Source organism: Mesoplodon bidens (genome assembly GCF_964165515.1).
Source record: "Mesoplodon bidens genome assembly, chromosome: X".
Classification (NCBI taxonomy): Eukaryota; Metazoa; Chordata; class Mammalia; order Artiodactyla; family Ziphiidae; genus Mesoplodon; species Mesoplodon bidens.
Window position 1 is genome coordinate 114148782 of NC_138163.1, and position 13871 is coordinate 114162652.

At 44.2% G+C, this 13871-nt stretch overlaps 2 pseudogenes across 2 annotated transcripts; one reads left to right on the forward strand and one right to left on the reverse strand.

Moving 5' to 3' along the window:
- Window positions 1–3349: 3349 nt before the first annotated feature.
- On the forward strand, window positions 3350–3816 carry LOC308609455 (ubiquitin-conjugating enzyme E2 D3-like; annotated as a pseudogene). Its single transcript has one exon. The product of its transcript is annotated as a ubiquitin-conjugating enzyme E2 D3-like (transcript).
- A 9018-nt stretch (window positions 3817–12834) lies between these two features.
- On the reverse strand, window positions 12835–13868 carry LOC308608786 (melanoma-associated antigen B3-like; annotated as a pseudogene). The gene has a single exon. The product of its transcript is annotated as a melanoma-associated antigen B3-like (transcript).
- Between the last annotated feature and the right edge of the window lie 3 nt (window positions 13869–13871).

A 13871-nucleotide genomic window follows, 5' to 3' on the forward strand; every position in this document is an offset into this window, starting at 1 on the left:
TCAGAGAATATGTGGCATTCTAGGACATGGAACACCAAATCAGTCCAAAATGCTGTATACAAAGAATCTTCAATTTCCTCAATAAATCAAATATGAAAATTATATTTTCATTCCAACTGAATGAAATTCAAATATGCTAGAATTTGCTTCCAAGACTAACTCTTTCTGCCTTCCAAGCTGCCCTTTCATCTAAGCTAAACAACCCCTATTGTCACTAACTTCACCGTTACCGAAAATCTACACCTCTCGTAGACTTTGCGGAATTACAACCAACAAAAAACCTGAATGCGAAGGCCCTTTTAATAGAATGGGCTCTGACTCCTTGTCCCCCAGCAAAGAGTATCAGCCCACTGGCTTCTGAGTTTCCAGTTTCAGACTCCTGTCACCTTTATCTCAAAGACACTCCTTGGAGGTGATGCGCATAAAACACCTAGGTTGTGTACTGTGTTCACCTGCACTGGGACAGGAGCACGGGGCACGTTCCATCCCTGCCCCGGGTGGAGATTTCTCTCTGGTTTACTCGTGATTTCAAAGTAACTGTTAAGGGCAGTTTTCCATTCCAGGCTTAAGTCTCTTAACTCTGAGACCCACCATCTGAGGGTCTGGCCCCTGTCCAGTGTTTCCACAGCCTCGCTGGCTGGCTCACCATACGGCCTAACTTAAAATTATCTCCCACTGCAGGACTTTTATTGTCCTAAAGTCTCAAAGTGCCTTGCATCAGGACATTTACACTAGACTCCTCATGAGGAACCCCTCAACCCCCACTTCTTACCCCTTATCTTTAGATCTTTGTTCACCAGCTGCTTTATAGGAATGCTGCTCTTAGACTCTAGAATTCTACAGGCAGGGGTTGGGTCTATGTTTCTTAGCATCCCCAGTACCATCCAAAAGCCTTCTGAAGAGCAGACGCTAAGTTGATATTTGAACAATTAAAGATCAGGGCTTCCCTGGTGGCACAGTGGTTAAGAATCCGCCTGCCAATGCAGGGGACACGGGTTCGAGCCCTGGTCCGGGAAGAGCCCACATACCGCGGAGCAACTAAGCCCGTGCACCACAGCTACTGAGCCTGCGCTCTAGATCCCGTGAGCCACAACTACTGAAGCCCACGTGCCACAACTACTGAAGCCCACGTGCCTAGAGCCCGTGCTCTGCAACAAGAGAAGCCACCGCAGTAAGAAGCCCGTGCACCGCAATGAAGAGTAGACCCACTCGCCGCAACTAAAGAAAGCCCTTGCAGCAACGAAGACCCAACACAGCCAAAAATGCATAAGTTAATAAATTAAGAAAAAAAGAGCACGTGTGCAAGAAGGCAAAATACTGTGATTTCACAGTATTCCCACATTCTTAAATAAGCTAAGCGAATCCAGGTATATATACTTCAATTTTACAAAGAAAGACTAAAAGGAATAAAACAAACCAAGAAGTGAATACCTCTTCAGATTTTTTTTTTTCTGTATCTCATGATCACACAGACTTTACTGTGGAATAATTTCCTTTTTCACAAAAAATCCATATTCCAATGTTCCGAATGACAAGAAATGATTCAAGGATTTCCAGTTCGTGTTACATAATACCAAAATTCTTATTCTTCAACCTGATAAGCTGCACTAAATGTGTGAGTCATGTCATTAATAAACTTAGACTCTGAAGCTAAACACATCTTTAATTGAAAGGAACAACATTTAAAAATAGAAAAAAGAAAAATCTCCGATTTGTGCATATTGTCCAGGAACACACATATATTATATGTTGTGTTCCCATGAGCCACACCTTGGCCCTCCACTGGTTGGAAGACTGACTGCTTTCTTTAAATACAATGTGAAGTACCTGCTCAGACTTCACTAGGGACGGGACGAGCTTTGGGACATGCCCTGGAACACCCACCGGCCGGCGTAGCAGTATGAGCCCTGGCTACAGCTCTGGCTCAGTCTCTCTCTTCCTCATCTCTCCAAGCCTCTTCATACCAGGATGGGAAGGCACTGGGCTGGGTTATCATTGACATTAGCCCAAAACTCACACATTCTTTTATATATCTCTATCCATATCTATCCTGGAAGCACCCCATATTAGTTTACAAAGATCATGCTCATTCTTTTTGAAAGCTACACAGTATAGTACTCCACTCTGTGAATATACCATGTTTTTTTTCAATTAATATATTCACGGACATCGCGGTATTTTCACATTGTTGTGGATGTGTCTTTGGGGTTAATTTCTGAAAAATTGGAGTTACTGGCTCAAATGTAAATGCATATTTACTTTTGTTGTATCGCCAAATTCTGTTTATGCTCTAGTCTCATTCTTTGACGTGTAGCTGTCCAGCTACACGTCAAAGAATGAGATTAGAACATTCTCTAACACTACATACAAAAATATACTCAAAACCGATTAAAGACCTAAATATACGAGTGGAAACCATAATACTCCTAGAAGATAACATGGGTGGAACACTCTTTGACATAAATCATAGCAATATTTTTTTGGATCTGTCTCCTAAAGCAAAGGAAATAAAAGCAAAAATAAACAAATGGAATATAATTAAAGTTAAAAGCTTTTGCACAGCAAAGGAAACCATTGACAAAATGAAAAGACAACCTGCTGAATGGGAGAAAATATTTGCAAATGATATGACCAGTTAGGGGTTAACATCCAAAATATATAAACAGCTCATATAACAGTTAAAAAACCTCCAAATAACCCAATCAGAAAAATGGGCAGAAGACCTACATAGACATTTTTCCAAAGAAGACATACAGATGGCCAACAGGCAAATGAAAAGATGGTCAACATCATTAATCATCAGATAAATGCAAACTAAAACTACAATGAGGTATTACCTCACACCTATCAGAATGGCCATCATGAAAAAGAACAGAAATAACAAACGCTGGCGAGCACGTGGAGATCTGTACACTGTTGGTGGGAATGTAAATAGGTGTAGCCACTGTGGAAAACAGTATGGAGGTTCCTCAAGCAACTAAAAATAGAGCTACCATATGACCCAGCAATTCCACTCCTGGGTATGTATCCAAAAGAAACAAACGAGCAAACAAAAAACAACAACCCCACCCCCTCACTAAGTTGGATGGTCTCCTTCAGGCTCTCCATGGTTCTCTGAGTCTAAGGGTTTCCACCGCTCATCTACCCTTCCCCCACAGCTTCGTCTACATGCCTCTGACCCCCACCCTCCCAGTCCCACCTCTCTGTTTAGTAAGAAGGTGCCTGTGTCTGGCAGAGCCAGGATAGGATGAAGAGACAGTCCTTCCCAGCCGCCCGGATAATCAAGAGTTTTGGCCGGATCATTGAGTACAAACCAAGACCGTGAGGGGCCAGAGGAAAAGCACAGACCATGGTGCTGAAAGGGATTAATAAGGAACTTAGTGATTTGGCCCCTGACCCTCCAGCACACCGTTCTGCAGGTCCAGCTGGGGATAATATGTTTCATTGGCAAGCCACAATTATGGAAGCTAGTGAAAACCCATATCAAGGTGGTGGATTCCTTTTGACAATTCATTTTCCTACAGACTACCCCTTCAAACTACCTAAGGTTGCATTTGCAACAAGAATTTATCATTCAAACGTTAACACTAATGGCACCATTTGTCTCAATATTCTAAGATCACAGTGGCCTCCTCCTTTCATTGTTTCGAAAGTTCTCTCATCCATTTGTTCACTGCTATATGATCCAAACCCAGATGACCCCCCCTAGTGTCATACACTGCATGGATCTATAAAACAGAGAGAGAGAAGTACAAAAGAATTTCCCAGGAACGGACTCAGAGGTATGCCATGTATGCTACCTTAAAGTCAGAATAACCTGCATTATAGCTAGAATAAACTCTAAATTACTGTTAAAAAAGGAAAAAAACACTCATTCGAAAAGATGCACGCACCCCAATGTTCATAGCAACATTACTGACAATTGCCAAGATGTATATACCACATCTTCTTCACACACACACACACACACACACAATGGGATACTAGTCAGCCATAAAAGAAGTATGAACTTTTGCCATTTTGCAACAACATGGATGGAGCTGGAGGGTATTATGCTAAGTGAAACAAGTGAGATAGAGGAAGAAAAACACTGTATGATACCACTTATATGGAGAATTGCAAAAATAAAGCAAACAAGGGAAATATGACAGACTCACAGATATAGAAAACAAACTAGTGGTTACCAGTGGGAAGAGGGAAGGGGGAGGGGCAGGGGAAGGATAGGGGATTAAGAGGTACAAAATACTATGTATAAAATCAATAAGCTACAAGGATATATTGCACAACAAAGGGTATATAGCCAATATTTGATAATAACTGTAAATGGAATATAACCTTTAAAAATTCACGTGAATCACTCTGTTGCGTACGTGAAACTTATAAAATATTGTACATCAACTATACCTCAATTAAAAAAGATCTACTCTCTTAACAACTTTCAAATATACAATACAGTATTATTAACTATAGTCACCATGCTGTACATTACATCCCCAGGACTTCTTTATTTTGTAAATGGTTTGTACCGTTTGGCCATTTACACCCATTTCATCCATCCTCCACCCCACACCTGTGGCGACCGCCAATCTGTTCTCTGTATCTCTGGGTGGTTTTTTTTTTTAAATTTCCACATATAAGTGAGATCATATAGTATTTGTCTTTGTCTGTCCCTCTGTGTTATTGCAAATGGCAGGATTTCCTTTTATTTATTTATTTTTTTTAATGGCTGAATAATATACGAGGGAGGGTGAGAGTGTGACTGTGTGTGTGAGTGTGTATCACATTTTCTCTATCCATTCATCCATTAATGAACACTTATGTTGTTTTCATGTCTTGGTTATGGTAAATAAATGAATATGGGGGGAGTGCAGATATCTTTTCCAAAAAGTTGTTGTTTTCTTTTCCTGCGGATAAATTTCCGGGAGTGGAATTGCTGGATCACATGGTAGTTCTATTTTCAATTTTTTGATGAACCTCTATACTGTTTTCCATAGTGGCTGCATCAATTTACAGTCCCATAAACTCATATTTTCTTGAATAATTTAAGCACATCCTAAATGCAAAAAGGTATATATCTTTTCCTAAATTTAAAAGGTGTATATCTTTTAAATTTTGGAAAAGAAAGACTGGATGGAGTACACCAAACCCATAAGTGAACAGCTTTAATTTTTTTTCTCTATCTTCTTATCCTATTCTACCGTGGACTTCTTTCACATTACCAAGGATATCCCTATTCCAATTCCATGCAGTCTTGTTCTGGATCACATAGATGATTTAAAATTTTTCAATTTGTATTTCAAAAAACAAAATTCTTACTTCTAAATCTGATAAAGAGCAATAAGTGTGTGACCCACGTCACTCATAAGCTTACGTTCTGAATCTAAATAAACTTTCTTTTGAAAAGAAAATCACTTGAAAATTACCAAAAAAATAAGTCAACAGGAATTTATGCATATCAGGAACACTGGTTAACAGGCTTTTCCAACCACACAGTGAAGAATCGGCCTCTACCTCACTAGGGGTGACAGGAGCGACTGGATGTGGCCCTGGGATGTGCACTGGCCGTGGCAGTAGTGCCAGCCCTGGCTGCAGCCCTGGCTCGGGCTCTCTCTCCCTCATCTCTCAAAGCCTCTTCATACCAGGATGGGAAGGCAGTGGGGACCCGATCAGTGACCCTGGCCAGACACTCCAGGGCTTTCATCTTGCTGGTTTCAGCTTGGGCTCTTGATCGCTGTCACGCATCTGATGATACACCAGGCACTTTTCCTGCACCAAATATTCTGTGATAAGCTTCCTGGGCTCCCCAAAGATTGAATGCCTCCTTCCACCATAGACGTCCCTCATATTCAGGAATCCCCAGATCTCCTCCTCAGAGGCACGGTCGCCATTCAAGAAGATCACACACCCAGGAGAGGCATCAGGAGCCCATCCTTCGGAAACCCCCAGCCACTGCTCAGACTCCCATCGTTGGTGAGGTCTAGCTTGCTGACAAGGGCATAGGAGTGACCACTCGGCTTGACTTCCTTCAAGTCAAGGCCACAGACCAGTTCCGTGTGCTCAGTGGCTCTCCTTAGGATCTCGGGGAATTGTTCCCTGTACATTTTGTTGACAACCTTCAGCATGTCTGCCTTCATAATGGGCTCTTTTATATTTCTGCAGTAGGAATTGCATCAACATCCCTGCCTTCCTGGTTAGAAGGTCTTTCCGGAAGCTCTCAGTGGAGGTTGAGGCTTTAGAGCGACGTGCACTTTCTCATCTTGGCTCTTGACATCTTTTTCAGACATTGTGCATGGAACAGCTGAGAAGTAATGATGGTGGATGTGGATCTCTGAGGCTCCTAGGAATGCCAGCCACAGGGGAGTCCAAGGAAACATCCCCAAAACAGGAGAGGAAGAGAAGGGGGACTCTTTCCTGCTGAGTGGTTTGAGCACCCTGGAGATCCTGGGTCTCACCCCGGGCATGCTGGCATTTCTCACGAGCACTGAGTTTACTCTTGTGACCCTAGGGAATGATGAGTGTGATCAGGAACAGCAGGCAGGAGTGTGGGTGATGCCCGCACTTGGAGGAGGGAAGAGGAGGGAGAATGAGATGGTGTGAGGACCTTCAGCAGGGAGATTCCACATAAGCTTTAACCAAGTCCATCTCTGCAGGTTCCCTTGAGGGCACTGCCCTAGGACTCTGCAGGGCTCTTGTTCTCCTGGTCAACCTGTCCCCGAGAACCCAGTGGAGGAACGGTGAGCCTTAGGCTGCAGCCTGCCTGCCCTGTGTTTTACTGACTAGGGTGACAGCAGGGTTGATAGTGGGGCCACTTGTGTTTTTCAGTGTAGGGAGTCCTCTGTGTTTAGCTTCAGGATTATCGTGACAGCTCTTGGCAAGGCCTGGAAACTCCCCTCTCTGTGACTCTAAAGTTGACACCCCGAAGCTCTCCGGGACCCACAAGAAGGAAGTGACAGGGGCACCTCAGCCCACCACTCTTATCAGGGGGAACCCAGCAGTTAAAGCTCCATGGGTAACCTCTCTGTCCTGAGCTTGTCAGATCCCAAGTGGTCATTTGGAGTCCTCGCTTGGATACCGCACAGGGTCATGGACTCTTCCTTTTGCTCACTGGGGGCTGGACCTTCAGACCGAGGATCTCACCTCCTTCCAGAACTCATATAAAATGGGATGTGGATCCATGAAAGAAATAATTGACAAGCGAGATTTCATTCCCTTAAACTTCTAATCTGCAAAAATACACCATCAAGAGAACAAGAAGATGAGCTACAGTCTCAGAGGAGATATTTGGAAAAGACAGATCTGATGAAGGCTTTTATCCAAAATATACAAGGAACTCTTAAAATTCAATAAGAAGGAAACTAACAACCCGATTAAAAAAATGGACAAAAGATATGAACAGATACCTCACTGAGGAAGATGTACAGATGGCAAACAAGCATACGAAAAGGTGCGCACCATCATATACCATTAGGGAACTGCAACTTAAAATTACAACCAGATACCACTACATGCCAAAATCCAAAGGACTGACAGCAGGAAACGCTGGTGAGGGTGTGATTCAATAAGAACGCTTGCATTGTCGGTGGTGATGCAAATGGTATAGGCACTTTGGAAGCCAGTTTGCAAGCTTCTTAGTAAACTAAACGTATTCGATACTGTTGGTGGGAATGTAAATTGGTCCAGCCACTATGGGAAACAGTATGGAGGCTCCTCAAAAAAATCAAAAATAGCATATGATATTGTCGGCAATCCCACTACTATCCAAAGGAATTGAAATCAGGACCTTGAAGAGATACCTGCATTCCCATGTTCACTGCAGCATGAGTCGTAACAGCCAAGCTATGGAAGCAACCTAAATGTCCACCGATGGATGAACGGATAAAGGAAGTGTAAAGTATACATACAACGGAATATCATTCAGCTTTAAAAAGAAGCTAACTTCTCCAGCTATGACAGCGTGAATAAATCTAGAGAACTTTATGTTCCAGTGAAATAAGCCAGACACAGAAGGACAAATACTACATGATGTCATTTATATGAGGAATCTAAAACAGTCAAAGTCAGAGAAGCAGAGAGTAGAGTGGTGGTTGCCAGGGGCTATGGAGATGGGGAAAATGAGAAGGTTTTCATCAAAAGTTACAAAGTTTCAGTTATGCAAGGTAAGTCCTAGGGATCTACTATACAGCATAGAGCTTACAGTTAAGAAAACTATACGGTACACTTTCTAACAGGTTAAATCTCACGGTCAGTGTTCTTACCACACACACACAATAAAAAGGGTGGGAGGAAACATTTGGAGGTCATAGATATGTTTATGGCATAAACTGTGGTGACTGATAGTTTCACAAGTGGATACCTATCTCCGAACTCATCAATTTGTATTCATTAAATATGTACGGTTTTCGTGTGTCCATCCTACCTCGATAAGTTGCTTTTTTAAAACACCAACTAAACATACTCTTACCATACAATCTAGTAATCATGCTCCTTGGTATTTACCAAAATGAGTTGGAAACTTACATCCACACAAACACCTGCACGCCGATGTTTATAGCAGCCTTACTCATAATTGCCAAAACTTAAAAGCAACAAAGGTGTCCTTCAGCAGGTAAATGGATAAATAATGGAATACTGTTCAGTGCTAGAAATAACTGAGTTATCAACCCGTGAAAAGACATGGAGGAACCTTAGATGTGTACGACTAAGTGAAAGAAACTAATCTTAAAAGGCGACATGCTGCGTGATTCCAACTACAGGACATCCTGGAAAAAGGCAAAACTACAGAAAAAGTAAAAAGACCAGTGGTTGCCAGGGGTTGGGGGCAGGGAGGGATGAATACAGCACAGAGAATTTTCAGGGGAGTGAAATTACTCTGTATGACACTATGATGGTAGGTACAAGTCATCCCACGTTCGTCGGAACCCACAAAGCGTACAACACCAAGAATGAAGCCTAAGGTAACTCTGGACTTTGTGTGCTAATGATGTGTCAATGCAGCTTCACAGATCGCAGCGAGCGGCCCACTCTGATGGGGGGTGTTGGTAGCGGGGGGCGGTGTGCGCTGTGTCAGGGAGGAGGGTACATGGGAAGTCTGTACCTTCTGCTCCAGTTTGCTGTGAACCTAAAACTGCTTTAAAAACAATAAAGTGAACTAAAGAAAACACCGATGGGGGTGGTGGTTGTTGCTCAGCCTCACACCCTTCCCTGGGGATTTAAGTCTTGAGTGCAGGCGCAGGGCCAGTTTTCCCCTCTATCCAAGAGTGGGTGGGCCTCTCAGTCCTCACTCAGTTTCCTTGATCTGACTCCTGGCAGGGCCTGAGGCTCCCCTCTTTCTCGACCTGAGCACATCTCTTCAGAGGAAGGCTCTTATTTCCCTGAGATCCACTAGGAGGAGGTGAGGGTGGCCTTACTTGGCCACACCTGCCATGCCATGAGTGACAACTGTGTCAGGCAGGCTGAGACCATATGATGGTGATCCCACTCAGGGTTCTAACTCAGTGCCCTAAATCTCACTCACGCGAAGGCCTAAGGTTCCCCCCTCTGCTGCCCTGGGACCTCCCCCTCAGACCAAGTTCCGCACTTTTCTGTTATCCCTGAGAAGGATATGAGGCCATCTCTCCCTGACATTTACACCAGGATCTGTCACGGCAACAGGGAGGATTCTGTGAGGTCTCCGCTGATATGGGTTTGGTGGGCCCTGAACTCTTCAGGGTGCTCACCTTCCTCCTGGCGCACCTTGGAAATCCTCTCCCTACTGACCTGAGCTGCCCAACCTCAGGCCAAAGTCTTCACTTTCTCAACCTCTTACGTGGAAATCAGGTTCAGCCACATCTTGCCAAGGCTGTCTGGGGACTCCGAGGGCTGACGGCAGGGTCGGGAGTCCATGGGACACACTGTTCGGGGCTGGCAGGTGTGCTTCCTTCATTCCTCATTCAGTGTCCTCACCATCACATGTGGCAGAGACTGGGGCTCCTCCCTCTACTGACCTGAGCTCATCCTCCTAGGTAGGACTCACAAGGCCCTGAGAACCCTGAAGAGTAAGTGAGAGCATGCTCAGGCTGACAACTTTGCCTGGCATGTTGCTCTCCCCAGGCCACCCGTGAGGGGCCCTTCATCGTGGCTCCTGTTTCTTGATTAAAGGGCCCATCCCTGCAAACTCTTGACCAGTTTCCCTATTGCAAACCCTTCAGAGACTGGGTCTCCGTCCCAGGGGTGATGTGAAGTAGGGAAGTTGTAACACAAGGCAGGGTGGATGGGCTGTCAAGGAAAAAATATACATCGGTTTTGCCCTTCTCTTTACCAGCAAGACTTAGCCCTTTATGTAACTTCTCTTTGAATAGATTTAACTTCCAAATGCAAAGGGCTGTCCAGCATGATTTTCTGAGCCCGATCTTTTGAGGCTATCTGACTTTGGATACATAGATGATCATACTGTCACTAAATATCTTCCTCTGCTTTCTTCACCCTTTTCAACTATTTTGATACGCTTATTGCTGTGCTTACGTATTCCCACCCAGTGTTTTGGGCACAGAGTCCTCCTTTTTATCACCTGAGATATATTTTGTACTGAGTGAGAAGTAAGGTGAATTATGGAACACAAAGTTGGCCTCGGGCTGGGAGGAATGGAAAAGTGTGGGCGTCAGACTTAGTTAGGCCAGGACACTGTCACTTAACAGCTGTGTGAAATTGAACACATTACCAAACTCTGTGAGCCTCGGTCTTTTCATCTGTGAAATGGGTTTGAGAAGCTCTGTCTTGGGGACTGATAGAATTTGTAGAATGCCTGTGAAGTGCCTGGCCCATTGCCTGGCCGGTACTGAGACTTTCAAGGATGCCAGTTCTTACTCTGATTAATTTGTCCCCTGGAGTTTCAACCCACTACACTGAGATGTAACTTTCAATCCAGGAGATGCCAGAGAATAAGCAGGGCTCTAGGGCAAAGAAACCCCTATCCGGCAAAATCCTGCTCAGCAAGGAAAACTAGTTACTTCCCTGTTAAGAGTATGTCATTCAAGGTCAACATGAGGTAGACTTCCTCAGTAGATGCAACACGAAGCTCTAAAATGTTTCACGGACCAAAAACTCACCTCCCTCTCAGTTGCCCTTCTTTGGGAACCACTCCCACTTTCATTCATTTAACCACACACGAATATCTATTCCTTGCCTAGAGTTTGCCAAACTACAATCAAGATAACTTAATTTGAATGATTTTTGTTAGTGGAGTGGGCTCTGGCTCCCCCAACTAGGGCAAAGAGTGCCAGTCCAGTGGCTTCTGGGCATCCCACCTCAGGGGAGTACCACCCTTATTTCTCAGAAACTCCCTGGAGACATGACGTGAATAAAACATCTAATTTGCATAGTGTTCACCTGCACTGGGACAAGAGCACAGGACACATTCTATTCCTGCCTCAGGTGATTTCTCTCTGATCTACCTACAACCCCAGAGTATAGGGAGACCTTGAAGATACTGCAGGTTTGGTTCCAGACCCCCAGAATAAAGCGAATAGCACAATAAAGTGAGTCACAAGAATATTTTGGTTTCCCAGTGCTCTTATAAACTTTATGTTTACACTATACTGCTGTCTATTAAGCGTGCAATAGCATTATGTCTAAGAACAATGTACATACCTTAATTAAAAAATACCTTTCTGCTAAAAAAAATGCTAACCATCACCTGAGCCTTCAGCGAGTCCATCTTTTGGCTGGTGGAAGGTGTGAAATATTGTGAGAATTACCAAAATGTGACACAGAGACATGAAGTGAGAATACGTTGTTGGGAGAATGGTGCTGAAAGACTTGCTGGAAGCAAGGTGGACACAAACCTTCACTTTGTTAAAGAGGAAAAGAAAAAGCAGTATCTGTGAAATACAATAAAGCAAAGCGCAACAAAATGAAGTGTGCCTGTAACTGCTAAGGGCAGTTTCCCATTCCAGGCTTTGTCCTTCAACTATACAGCCCACCAGCTGAGGATCTGGCCCCTGCTCAAAATTATCAGTCTCATCTAGCCCACCACACACCTGACTTATAATTACGTCCCACTGCAGGACTTACATTTTCCCAAGGCCCACCACTGCCTTGCATCAGGGAATTTACATTTGACTGCTATCATGTGAAACCACCCCCCTCCTTTCTTATCCTGTCTTTTCATTTGTCCTTTTGGTCTTAGAGTATACATCACCGTTTCCTTTATATGATAGCTGCTTCTTGACTCTATAAGTTTATGGTCAGTAGCTAGGCCTTCTTTCTTCTCAGCTCTCACAGTCCTAGCAAGGAGCCTTCTAAGAGCAGATGCTCAATTCATGTATGGGGAATAAATGAGCCTGTGAGCATGAGGTCTACTTTATTATGATTTAATTCTACATTTTTGAATGAGCCAAGCACATACTGTTATTTATATAATTTTATAAAACAGAGTAAAAGGAATTAGGAAACCAAATATTGACCATCTTACTTTTTCTATACGATACTACAGTATACTACTATACTATACTATATTTAACTTCTTCACATGTTCAAGGAATTGCATATTGCAATGCCATGTTATCTTCCACCAAATTACTAAAGAGATGGAAGGTTTCCCAATCTGTTTTACAAAACAGCAAAACTCTTATTCTTAAACCTTATTCTTGAAACCTTATTCTTAAACCTTATTCTTAAAACCTTAAAAACATTAAGGTTTTAAGATTTCATTTAGGAGTTAACCTTTGAAAGACAGCAAAAAACAAAAACACAGACGTATTTCCAAATTCCCCATACAGAACAGGGACACAAAGGTATTATACACTGTTCCCTCCGTCACACCCAGCCCTACACTACTTGGAACACTGAACACTCTCTTCAGCCGCAAAGTGCAGAATCTGCCTCAGATTCTGTGTGGCAGGAGCTGGACAGAACCCTGGAAGATCCACCGGCTCGCGCTCTCTCTTCCTCATCTCTCAAAGCCTCTTCAAAGCAAGATTGGAAGGCCCTGGGGATGGTGTGATTGATCTTGGCCAGGAACTCCAGCACTTTCATCTGCCTGGTTTCGGCGTGGGCTCTCGGGCCCCACAGGAACTCGTAGTGTGCTGGATCACTGTTGGCCACTTGCCGGTATTCCAAATACTTCAGCTTCACCAAATCTTGGGTGATGAGCTTCTTGGGCTCCCCAAATCAGAAGTGCCTCTTCCCAGCATAGACACTCATCTTATTCAGGAATTCCCAGATATTCTCCTCTGTGGCACAGTTGCCCTTCATGAGGATCACACCCAGGAGACACATCAGGAGACCGGTCTTGGGTAATCCCCTGCCACAACCCATGGTCCCATTGTCAGGGAGAGCCATTTTGCTGACAAAGGTATAAGAATGCTTGGTACGGTCGACCTCCTTTAAGTCAACACCAAATACCGCCTCCATGCTGAAACAAGCTCTTCTGAGGATCTCAGGGAATTGCTTTTGGCACTTCTTATTGATAAACTTCAGCATATGTGCTTTTGTAACAGGCCTTTTCTTTTTACACATGTGCATCAGGAACTGCACCAACAAATTCACTGTCTGCCTTCGAGAGCCTTTTCGAGACCGCACGGCGGAGACGGGGCCTGAGAGGAACTGTGCTTTTGCTCCATTTGGCCTTTGGCTCCTTCGGATGATCTTGTGGGAGAAACACCTGCAGGCTTAGTGGTGGTGGCTAGGGCCCTCTGACGACTCTTGAGAGTGCTACGTGACTTAGCAGCCGGCTTTCTCGGAGTAGTAACTCCAAGAGGAGGAGGAGGAGACGACGAGGCGGCTTCCTCCTCGGCTGCAGTGGCCTGAGCACCCGTCAGACCCTGGGTCCCACTTTGGGCCTGGCGGCGTCTCCTACGGGTGCGGAGCTCCCTCTTCTGACCCCGAGGCATGGT